A 13,094-nucleotide genomic window follows, 5' to 3' on the forward strand; every position below is an offset into this window, starting at 1 on the left:
GATGGAGTATTACTGGCATATCCAATTTTATGGGTTGAGGAGCCAGATAACTCCCAGTTCATGGTGGGGGGCTCAGGTCCAGTTAAATTAGTGGCCCATAATTAAGTAGTCAGTCTCTACTAGGCCCAGTAGCACACCAAGAGTTGTTTATCATAAGAATAGTAGTTATTTGTGGATGATGGGGCAGGGCCTTGCTCCAAAATCCTAAAGACTTGTCCTATGATTCACCTAAGGGAGCCTGCCAAAGGCTCCAAACAGCATCCTTATCTGCCACTGATACTTCAAGCTCCATATGGCCCAAGTAGCAAAGCAGCTTGCACAGCAGCCTGGACCCGTTGCAGAACCTTGTCTCGTTCTGGGCCATACTCAAAACCAGCAACTTTTCAGCTCACTTGTAAATGGGCCAGAGTAACACACTCAAATGAGTAACACGTTCCTTCAAAATCCAAAGAGACCCACTAGGCATTGTGCCTCTTTCTTGCTTGTAGAAGGGGCCAGATGCAACAACATATCCTTCACCTTAGAAGAGATATCTCAACATGACCCACATCACTGCGTCCTAGAAGTTTCACCAAGGGAGAAGATCCCTGAATTTCCATCAGATTTATTTCCCACCCTCTGACATACACATTTCTTACCAACAAGTCTAGAATAGTTCCCACTTCATGCTCATGAGGTTCAATCAACATAAGCCATCAATGTAATGAACCACTGTGATATCTTGAAGAAGAGAAAGTCAGTCAAGATCACTGAGAACTAAATTAAAACACAGGTCTGGCAAGTTGACCTACTGATATGGTTTGGCTCTGTGTCCCCATCCAAATCTCATCTCAAATTGTAATCCCCACATGTCAAGGGAGGGACCTGATGGGAGGTGATTGGATGATAGGGGCAGTTTCCCCCATGCTATTCTCATTATAGTAAGGTAATTCTCACGAGATCTCATGGTTTAAAAGTGGTGCACATTTCCCTGCCCCCTACTCCCATGTAAGATGTGCCTTGCTTCCCCTTTGCCTTCCACCATGATTGTAAGTTTCCTGAGGTCTCCTCAATCATGCAGAACTGATAAAATTTGGTTGTGTCCCCTCTCAAATCTCATCTTGAATTGTAGTTCCCATAATCCCCACATGTCATGGGAGGGACCCAGTGGGATGTAATTGAATCATGGGGTTGGTTACCCCCATGTTACTGTTCTTGTGAATTTTCATGAGATCTGATGGTTTTATAAGGGGCTTTCCCCCCTTTTGCTTGGCACTTCTCTTTCCTGCCACCATGTGAAGAAGGGCATCTTTGCTTCCCCTTCCTCCATGATTGTAAGTTTCCTGAGGCCTCCTCAGCCATGCTGAACTGTGAGTCAATTAAACCTCTTTCCTTTATAAATTACTCAGTCTCACGTATGTCTTTATTGGCAGCATGAGAAAAGACTAATACAGGAAGTGAGTTAAGTAAACCTCTTTTCTTTATAAATTACACACTCTCAGTAGTTCTTTATTGCAGTGTGAAAATTGACTACTACAGAAAATTGATACTGGCAATTTGGGGCACTGCTATAAAGATACCTGAAAATGTGGAAGTGACTTTGGAACTCAGTCACAGGCAGAACTTGGAACAGTTTGGAGGGCTCAGAAAAAGATAGAAAGACAGGGGGAATTTTAGAACTTCCTAGTAACTTGTTGAATGGTTTTGACCAAAATGCAGACCAAAAACCTCTTTCCTTTCTAAGTTACCCAGCCTCAGGTAATTCTTTATAGCAGTTGAAAATGGATTAATACACCTACCCTTTAGTTAAGACAGTGAAAGTGCATTAATAGCATCGCCAGGAGAAAGCAAACTGCTTCTGGTGAATCTTATGAACAGGTATGGAGAAAAAGGGATTTGATAGATCAATAGATGTATACCAAGTACCAGAGGATAAGTTAATTCGCTTAAGCTATGAAACCATATCTGATACTGCAGCTGCAACTATAAGCATCACCTGGTTAAGCTTGTGATAATCCTCCGTCATTCTCCAAGATCTATCTGTCTTCTGGACAGACCAAATACGAGAGTTGAATGAGGATGTGGGGGAATCACTATCCCTGCATCCTTCAAGTTCTTGATGGTGGCGTGAATCTTGGCAATCCCTCAGGGAATGCAGTATTGATTTTATTTACTATTTTCCTAGGTAGAGGCAGTTCTAATGGCTTCATCTTGGCCTTTCACACCATAGTAACCCTCACTCCACAGGTCAGGGAACCAATGTGGGATTCTTTCAGCTACTAATGGCATATGTCTATTCCAGCTATGCATCTGGAACTGGGAAGACCACCGGATGGATCTGGGGACCCACTGGACCCACTGTGAGATGACTCTGAGCTAAAACTCCATTGATCACCTGATTTCCATAAGCCCCTACTCAGACAGGTAGGTCAAAGTGATATTTTGGGACTCCCAGAATCAGTGTAATTTCAAAACCAGTGTCCAGTAATCCCCCAAATATCTGATTATTTTCCCCAGTGATTTTTACCCCAGCAAAAGGCAGTAGGTTTCTTTGTGGAGGGCTTGGAGAAGATTAACAGTATACATTTTTGATAGGGTACCAGGCTCCTCCCTCAAAAGGACCTGGACTCCCTTTCATGACTCTCTGTTTTTATGATTCAGCTTAGATTTTTGTTCACTTGACCTAGAACTTTTCTGCTTAAACAGGTAAAAAATGTAGTAGACTTTCTATTTGTTTCCCTTCTAAGAGCACAATAAGCAATTAGCTAATATCACAGGTCTACACAAGTCAGACTATTCTGATTACTGCTTTGACTCTGATGCCCTCTAATGTAACTACGCCCAACTTGCCTTCGCCCCGCTACCCCAAAATCCAATTACTCCTACTGCATTTAGGTTTCCCAATTCAGTGACTGCAGTTCCCGCTATGAGGTCTGGCCTATAGAGAGTAGAGCAATCAGAGAACTCTTCAAGGATGCCAGAACTTCCTTCACAAATTTATTTCTTCCAGTATTGCTGAAAGATATGTCTTCTGGACTTCTCAGTGTGAGTATGTCTTAAATGACTAATTCACTCTAATTCTAATATCCCTATGCCTTTGGATTTCTTCCTCTACATTAAACCAAGGCATTTTTGGTATTTCCAATTCACTCATGGTGAACCACCTTTTGGTTAATGTTTTAGCCAAACAATCAAATTAATTTTTAGAGCTCATTCTAACTCCTTGAGTTGATCTGCAACATTAAATGCAGAATCTCTGCATAGTGAGCCCATGTCAATAAATTCAGCTTGATCCAATTTTATGTTCCTTCCATTATCACCGTATACTCTTAGTATCCATTCCCACACGTATCCCCTGGATTTCTGTGTGTATGAATTAGAAAACTCAAGTAGCTCATTGGGAGTGTAGTGCACTCCTCAAGGGTCATACTTTCTACCTCACCCTTAGGGGCCTGCTGGGACTTCAGTCTAGTTGTAGGTCTAGAAGAAAATAAGGGTGTTGGGAGTGGGTCCTGAGAATCAACATTGTTTCACTGGGCCACTGTCTCAGAGAAGGCAATTACTGTTTTCAAGGCAATTCAGGGTTAATACCACTGGGGGTGAGGATGCCACTGTATTGGGCATGGGGGTACTGCTTCTTCTGGAGTTGAGGGGACCACTTCTGCTGGGGCTAGGAAGACCTCTTCTACTTGTAAAGAATGCTATGAGAATTGAGGGACTCAATGTCCCCAACTTCATCAGGGTCTTCCCACACAGCCACATCCTAATGTATATAATCCCATGCTTTTCCATTTAATGCCCTCACTTCAATAAAACATACCATGCAAAGCTGGGAATTCAACTTGCCGTGTACTCAGCCAGTCACAGGATGAGGTTCTGCCTTCGATTTTCAGCAATTTCAGTCCTACAGCTACAGGAGATAAGAGTCTCCTTCAGCTCAAACATAAAAACTCTTGAGACAGTTATGTAGTGCTTAAGCTGGGATTTGATATCCCTAAGCTCATCCTTTTCTTTCACTACTTTGTCTAGCAACATAGGAATAACCAACTAACATCATTATTTTCCTTAGTTTTCCAAAAGTGATTGAAAGTATCATATACATAGTCACTTAGCTCCTTGCTTCCTTGTAAGTGGTGAACTAGGAGTACCCAGTAGAGAGATTTTGCATATCTACATAAACTATCAATACACTATCATTCATGCCATACACTATCAATGCTTTACTTACTACTGGAAGTAGTCATTAGCATCTTTAAATCTAATCAGATTAGAGTCAATTCTGGGAACTCCAGAAGCAATTCTGAAAACTCATACTTAAAATTCTATTCCTCTAGAAGCACTCTCAATACCAAAATCTCTATTAGTCAGGGTTCTCCAGAGAATCAGAACTAGTAGCATATATTTATATGTGTATATATAATATATACATATAAAATGTATATATAATATACACATATAAAATGTATATATAATATACACATATAATATATATAATACATACACATATAAAATATATAATACATACACATAAAATGTATATATGATGTATATATGTATATATATGATGTATATATGATGTATATATGATCTATATATAATGTATATAAAAGATTTATAATAAGGAATTGGCTCATTATAGAGGCTGAGAACTGCTTGCTGTCTGTAAGATGGAGTTCCAGAGATGCCAATGGTTTAATTCAGTCAGAGTCCAAAGGCCTGAGAGTCAGAGGAGCCAGTGGTGTAAATACCAGTCTCAGGCAAGAGAAGATGAGATGAGATGTTCCAGTTCAAGTGGTGAGGCAGGGAAAAAGTGGTAAATTCCTCCTTCATCTGCCTTTTGCTCTATTCATGGCTTCAATGGATTAGGTGATGCCCACACACACTGAGAAGGACAATCACTTTACTGAATCCACAGGTGCGAATGCTAATATCTTCTGGAAACACTCTCACAGGCATACCTCAAAATAATGTTTAATCTGGGTACCCTGTGGCCAGTCAAGTTGACACACAAAATTAATCATCAAAACCTTCCCAACTACAATGAACTTCATAAAGAAAGGTCTCAATACCCACCAAATGCTGCTTGTTGGGGATGATGGAAATGATTAACAATTGCACATGCCATTAGCAGTCATATAACCTTAAAATTTAACCTTAAAAAGAAAAAGGAGAAGAACTAAGCAGAAAAAGTAGGAGGAAAGGGTCTGAAAGTTCTGAGTCTGTCAAGAAAATGACTTCAGGAATAAAAATAATAAGGAAAAAGTCATTATCAGCACACTTTACTTTCACAACATCATCAGGGTTATCTCAAACTGTACTTGTCAAAAAGGATCTAATATCACAGTTTAAATACACTTTTTCTAAATAGAAACTAAATGACCAGAACGAGCAAGGTATTTGATCCTTGTTTAGCTTCTCTCTTACCTATTTTCGTCGGCTATACTTACGATACAATGTCATTGGCACACACTTGGATTACTCTACATTGGCTGTGGCCTCCACTATCCTTTGCCCTACAATTATGTAGAGGTATAGATTACATGTCTCAGGCAGTGAAACATAATCCCTAGATGAGACCAGGACAGAGCCATCCACAAAAAGACAATGGCATATTCTAGTTGAGGGAGAGCTGGGATAGTCTGAAATGTCTTCCCCTTTACCTTTAGTTGAAAACCACATTGTTCCTTTCAAACATGTTGAAACCACATTCTTGAGTGAGCAGCCTGAGGTTATAGATGATGAGTTTTAGACCTGAACCTAGATCTTGTAGCTCCTGAGCTTGTTCTCCATCTAGCCTACTTTCTGTGAATTTCAGTCTTATAATACATTTGTGTAACCAGCATTCACAACATTCTCATTTCCTAAATGGCAACAAAAGAGACTAGCGAGGATTGTTGTGGAGGCCTAAAGCAATGTTGAGAACATTGGTATTTAATGTGTTGTTCATTTATGCAAGAGAATTTAAAGATAACTTCATACCATGCCTCTCAACATTTTTCACAAAATTTTTATAATCTTTCACTTTGCCTCACCGAATTTTTCTGACTTCTGCAGTAGTCAAGACAGGTTTTGGTTAGATTTACTTGAGTCCACAAGGCAAGTTTCAAAATGGGAGAGGTGCTTTAATTGGCTGGTTCAAACCAGGTCTTTTGGCCACCCCAGTCAGCATATGGCCCCAGATTCCCTTGTCTCCCCCAAAACTCAGCAGTTATCATGTTCATAGAGCAGAAACTACTGGACCTACATGATTAGATGGTCTTTCTATTCGTCCAAGGATAAATAACTTAATAATATCACTAAAACCACTAAACAATAGCAGAGTTATTTTTAAGAGCCCATGGAACATTCACTAATCCTGGATCATAAACCAAACAAAACTCAACAAATTAAAATAATCAAAATGATACACTGTGTGTTCCCCGATTATGATGAAATAAAAGTAGAAATTAATACCAGAATAACAGAAAAACCAACAAGCACTGGAAATTAAACACCATACTTCTTAATGGGTCAATGAAGACGTTTCAAGAGAAATTTTAAAATACATTAAACTGTATGAAAATATGAATACAACATTTGAAATCTGTGGGCACAATTAATGCCATATTGAGAAGGAAATTTATAGCATAAGTGTTTATATTAGAATAGGAAAAAAGTCAAAAATTAATAATCTGAGCTCCAGTCTTAAGAATCAGAAAAAGAACAAAATAAACCTAAAGCAAGCAGGAAAAAAGAAATAATAAAGCACAGATGTCAATAAAGTGTGAAACAGAAAACCAGAGAGAAATCAATAAAACAAAAAGCTGGTTCTTTGAAAATTTTTGATGAAATTGAAAACCTCTTATGAGACTGACAGAAAAAAAAAAGGATGCAAATTACAAATATCAGTACTGAAACAGAGATTTTACTACCGTCCCCAAAGACATAAAAGGAAAATCTAAAAAATCATTATAACTCTTCATACATAAATGTGGTAATAATTTAGAGGTAATGAATTCCTTAAAAAGCACAAACTACCAAAACTCCCCCAATATAAAATAGATAATTTGAATAGACCTATAATTGTTATATTTGTAGTTTAAAAATTCTCAAAAAAATCCTCTATGCTCAGATGGTTTCACTGAAGAATGCTACCAAACATTTAAAGAAAATTTAACATCAACTATACATAATCTCTTCCAAAAAATAGAAGAGGGAGGAACACTTTCCATCTCATTTTAGAAGGCTAATGTTAACTGTGATACCAAAACCAGACAAAGACAGTACAGAAAAAAAGCTACACACCAGTATCCCTCATGCACAGAGGAGTACAAAACTTCAATAAAATATTAGCAAGTTAAATCCAATAATATATTTAACATTATACAACATGACCAAGTGCATTTATTCAGGGAATGCTAGGCTGGTTCAATATTTGAAAATCAGTATAACCCACTATATTAACAAGCTAAAGAGGAAAAATCATGTGATCATATCAACTGAAGCAGGAAAAGCATTTCCCAAAATCCAATAATCATCCATGATAAATACTCTCAGCAAACTAGAAAACAGAGAGGATCTTCCTGAACCTGATAAAGAAGATCTACAAAAACACCTACAGCTAACGTGATACTTAATGATGAAAGGCTGAATGCTTTCTCCCTAATATTGGGAAAAAGGCAAGATTATCCACTCTACTATTCTTAGTTAATATAACACTGAATGTCCTCACCAGTCAGCACAATAAGAACAAAAAATAGGCCGGGTGCGGTGGCTCACGTCTGCAATGCCAGCACTTTGGAAGGCTGAGGCGGGCGGATCACGAGGTCAGAAGATCTAGACCATCCTGGCTAACACGGTGAAACCCCGTCTCTACTAAAAATACAAAAAAAAAAAAAAAAAAATCGGCTGGGCGTGGTTGCGGGCGCCTGTGGTCCCAGCTACTCCAGAGGCTGGGGCAGGAGAATGGCGTGAATCTGGGAGGCCCAGCTTGCCGTGAGCCGAGATCACGCCACTGCACTCCAGCCTGGGAGACAGAGCCAGACTCCGTCTCAAAAAACAACTAAAAATAAAAATAAAGAACAGAAAATAAATGAATAAATAGCACACAGATTAGAAAGGAAAAAATAAAACTGTGCCTACTTGCAGATAACATAATCTACCAAAAAATTTCCTAAAACTGTTAAGTTCAGTGAATTTGCAGCATAAAAGGTCAACATATACAAATCTATTTCTATACACTAGCTATGAACAGTAAAAGCTTATAGTACCATTTGCAATCACTAAAAATGAAATACTTGGGTATAAGTCTAATTAAATATGTGCAGAACATATATGCTGAAAAGTAAAATGCTGACGAAAGAAATCAAAGATTTGAATAAATAGATGTATGTGTTCATGGATTGGAAGACTCAACATCAATTCTCTCCAGACTAATCAAGGGCTTAACACATTCCCTATCAAAATCCGAGCAAGATTTTTTTTTTTAGAAACAGATAAGCTTATTCTAGAATGTACACAGGAAGGCAACATAACTAGAATAGCTAAAACAATTGTGAAAAAGAATAAAGTGGGAAGAATCACTCTACCTGATATTAAGATTTACAGTAATTATGGCAATAGGTTATTGGCAGAGATATAACAAACAAGACTAGTAGAACAGAATAGAGACCCTAGAAAAAGACCCACACAAGCAGAACCAACTGGATTTTGGCAATGCTATAGAAAAGCTATGCAACTAAGACAGTCTTTCCAACAAATGGTGCTGGGACAACTGGACAGACACAGGTGAAAAACTGACCCTCAACTTAAACTTCATATCTTATACACAAAGATGAAGAAAAACATGGAAGAAAATCTTTAAGACCGAGGCTAGGTAAAGAGTTCTTAGACATAACACCAAAAGCACAATCAATAAAGGAAAAAAAATAATAATAAACTGGAGTTCACTAAAATAAAAAATTTTTGTTCTGCACAAGATACTGTTAAAAGGGTAAAGATAGCTAGGTGTGGTGGCTCACACCTGTAATGCCAACACTTTGGGAGGCCGAGGTGGATGGATCACGAGGTCAAGAGAGCGAGACCAGCCTGGCCAATATGGTGAAACCCAGTCTCTACTAAAAATACAAAAATTAGCCAGGCATGGTGGCGCATGCCTGTAGTCCCAGCTATGGGAGGATGGGGCAGGAGAATCACTTGAACCTGGGAGGCAGAGGTTGCAGTGAGTCGAGATTGTGCTACTGCATTCCAGCCTGGGCAACAGAGTGAGACTCCGTCTCAAATAAATAAATAAATAAATAAAAATTTAAAAAGAACTCATCTAGATTACATAAAGAACTCCCAAAATTCCAACAGTAACAAAAACCAAACAGCCCAACAGAGTGAGACTCCGTCTCAAATAAATAAATACAAATAAAAAAAGTAAAGAACGCATCTAGATTACATAAAGAACTCCTAAAATTCCAACAGTAACAAAAACCAAACAGCCCAATCAGAAAATTGGTAAAAGACATGGAAAGACATTTCACCATAGAAGATAGAGAGATGGCAAATAAGCACGTGAAAATATATTCAACGTCATTAGCTATTAGGGAAATGCAAATTAAAGCCACAATAAATATCACCTCACCTATAAACGTTAAGCAAATAACGGTGACAATACCAAATGCTGATGAATATGTTAAGAAACCAGGTCTCATACGCTGCTGCCATGAATGTAAAGTGACATAGCCTCTGTAGTAGTTTGCTAGGGCTGCCGTAACAAAATACCACAGATTAGTGGCTTACACAACAGAAATTCCTTTTCTCAGGTCTGGAGGTTGGAAGTCCAAGATCAAGGTGCTGGCAGGTTTGGTTCACCCTGAGGCCTCTCTCCATGGCTTGCAAATGGCCTTCTCTTGCAGCTGCTTTACATGGTCATCCCCCTGTGCATGCATGCTCCTGGTGTTGCTTCTCACAAGTACACCAGTCGTATTGGATTAGACCTCACCCTAAAATGGACTTATTTTAAACTCATTATATCACCCCTTAAAACAACTTATCTCCCAATATGGTTATTGGATTAGACCTCACCCTAAAATGGACTTATTTTAAACTCATCTCTCACCCCTTAAAACAACTTATCTCCCAATATGGTTACATTCTGAGGTACTGGAGGTTAGGACTTCAACATTTGAGTTTTAGGGGGACACAGTTAGGCCCTTAACAGCCATGCTGGAAAACATCTTAGGAATTTTTAAAAATACACACAGAAGGCCGGGCGCGGTGGCTCAAGCCTGTAATCCCAGCACTTTGGGAGGCCGAGACGGGCGGATCACGAGGTTGGGAGATCGAGACCATCCTGGCTAACACGGTGAAACCCCGTCTCTACTAAAAAAGTACAAAAAACTAGCCGGGCGAGGTGGCGGGCGCCTGTAGTCCCAGCTACTCGGGAGGCTGAGGCAGGAGAATGGCGTGAACCCGGGAGGCGGAGCTTGCAGTGAGCTGAGATCCGGCCACTGCACTCCAGCCTGGGCGACAGAGCGAGACTCTGTCTCAAAAAAAAAAAAAAAAAAAAATACACACAGACACACACACACACACACACACACACACAAAAGCTTCTTCCCACAATTTTTATTACTCGGGAAATTCTGTTCTCAACTGATAAGAGGGAGTTTTCACCAGTGGTGCCAAGTCCATGTGGCAGGCACAGGCGTTGCCTGGAACTCCTTATGTGCAAGTCTTCATGAATTTAACAATGAGATCAATGCATAAAAGAACAATACTATGGCAATAGCAAAGTGGTGATTTCTAGTCTCTTTTATCACATGCCTCTATTCTATACCCCTTTTACTAGAATACTGTCCAAACTAGAAACATAGGGAGGGATCTGCAAACTAAGCTCCCTGTGTTATTTGACCAGTGTGGATCATTCATTAGAGCTTACCATCCCCATTCTGAAAGCCTGGGTGATTCTGGAGTTAGGTCATCAGTTAAAATGAAATGCTTTCACAAAGCATTATGGGAAAATCACAAAGCTGATGAATTCTTATCTCTGCTGCTGTACAAGGTCACATTTCCAGAGATTTGTATCAGCACCTGTATCCTTTCTAGACTTTTTCTTATTAAACAAGATGCTTATGCCATAATATACAAAATCATTCTTAAGAGATTCTTTTCCATTTTTTACCCAAAACTAGCTTCAATCTAATTTAGCTCTAAAATGTTTCTTTAAAATCTCAAAACATTGGTCTTTATAAACACATTTATCCACTCCAAGAGCAAAAATCTTTCAAAACTTGCATCTTTGCAATAAACACAAGAGCCCTTATAACACTGTTACAGCTGATTTACTTGTGATCTGAAAGTACCCAGCATCACTCTTACACATAGTAGGCACTCAAATACTGATCCGCATAGTGCTGCTTTCTAATAGGTGCAGTGCCATCAAATATGAACAACCACACAGTTAAGCTGTGATTGCAGTATGACAGATAGCCTTCCAGTTAATTTCTGGCTGTGGTCTCACCCCAGTAGCATGTATTTCTTGATAAAGCAATCCAAGGTCCCTGGTCTGCTGCTGTGAAATAACGTGCTTTTGGCCCATCCTCACATCACATCCAATTTGTGTTCTTTCTGTACCTACAACCAGTGTGTTTTCCCCAACTCTGCATTCATTCCATTTTTTTTCTCCAGAAATAGAATAGCTACAATCCTGAAACAGTATGTAATAGTATCTAGAAGTAAGGATATTGGGATTATATCAGGCAAAATGTTTGCAATGGCAATTAAGATACCCTCAATATTCCATCATAGAAGGCTAGTACAATTATGGATAGTTATGTAATGGAATGTTATATAGTCAATACAAATGATGAGAGGACTCTACACATGTTGATAACAGGAAAAATACTAGGTGAAAAAAAAGTTCGTGCCAAAAAATATACGGTACATTTTAAAAACATTTTTAAAAGTATGTTTGAAATATTCTATACTAGAATAGCTTTAAAGTGAGCAGGAACAGAGAAGGGGAAGTTAGGAAAAAGAAGACTGGCTAAATAGTATAGTTGAATTATCCATAGAACTTTAAACACGGATATGTCTAATGATTGTTTTTAAGTTGTTAACATAAGCACAATTTAAGCTCATTTCCTCTTCTCAAATTTGCATTAGTCTGCCAATCACACACACGCACACACACACACACGGACTCACACACATGAAATATGTGAAATGGATGTATTTTTAAGATATGCTAACTGGTTGCCTGGAGGAAACTGGAACCAAGATGGGAGACTTTTTTAATAGAATACTTTTTTATATAGTTGATTTTTTTTGCTTTGGCCTATTACCAATTTTTACCAACCCTTTTAACTTCAAGATAATACAAGGTTCTTGAACAGTTCACATTCACCTGCTTGCCATTTATTAGGCAAACAATGCCTCCTCCACCTGCAGTGTTCTTCCCTGCAGATACTCAAATGTTTAATGACCCCTCACCTTAGGACTCCATTTAAATAGGAGACCCTCCCCACTATTTAAAATCAACATACCCATATAATTATGCCAGTCCCTATCCTCCTACCATGTCTTATGTTTCTTAACAGCACTTATTGCCATCTGAATTAAATTCCATATTTGTTTATTTTCTATATGTGCCTGGTCATTGAAACAATGGTATTTTGTTGGTTTGTTCCGTCCTAGCCACTAGAATAATGTTTACCACAAACCTAGACTCAATAAGTACTGTTGCAGCAGATCTGAAAAATAACTATATAGCACTGACAGCTGCTATAGTTTTTCTCAACTTAGGGGCACCATGGCTGGGAGTGGGGGAGAAATGTGAATGAACCCAAAAAGGCAAGAGCTCCCTTGTATACCCTTGTCACCCCACTGAATGAAGATTACTCAAAGAGACAGTACCAAATAATTCATGCCTACTACTGACCTCAGACATGAACTTGTGAATTTCCAGCTGTACATTTCAACAGGAATCCAATTTTTTATCATCTCAAGCTTATATGCCTAAATTTGTGAAACAGCATTAATTTAATTTACATTTGGCTTTGAATTTGCCACTAATCAAGTCAAGTAAAAGAAGTGGTGGAGAAGACAAACACAGGCTAAGGTCGGCAAAAATACACTCCTATTAAACA

Source organism: Macaca nemestrina, chromosome 10 (genome assembly GCF_043159975.1).
Source record: "Macaca nemestrina isolate mMacNem1 chromosome 10, mMacNem.hap1, whole genome shotgun sequence".
Lineage (NCBI taxonomy): Eukaryota > Metazoa > Chordata > Mammalia > Primates > Cercopithecidae > Macaca > Macaca nemestrina.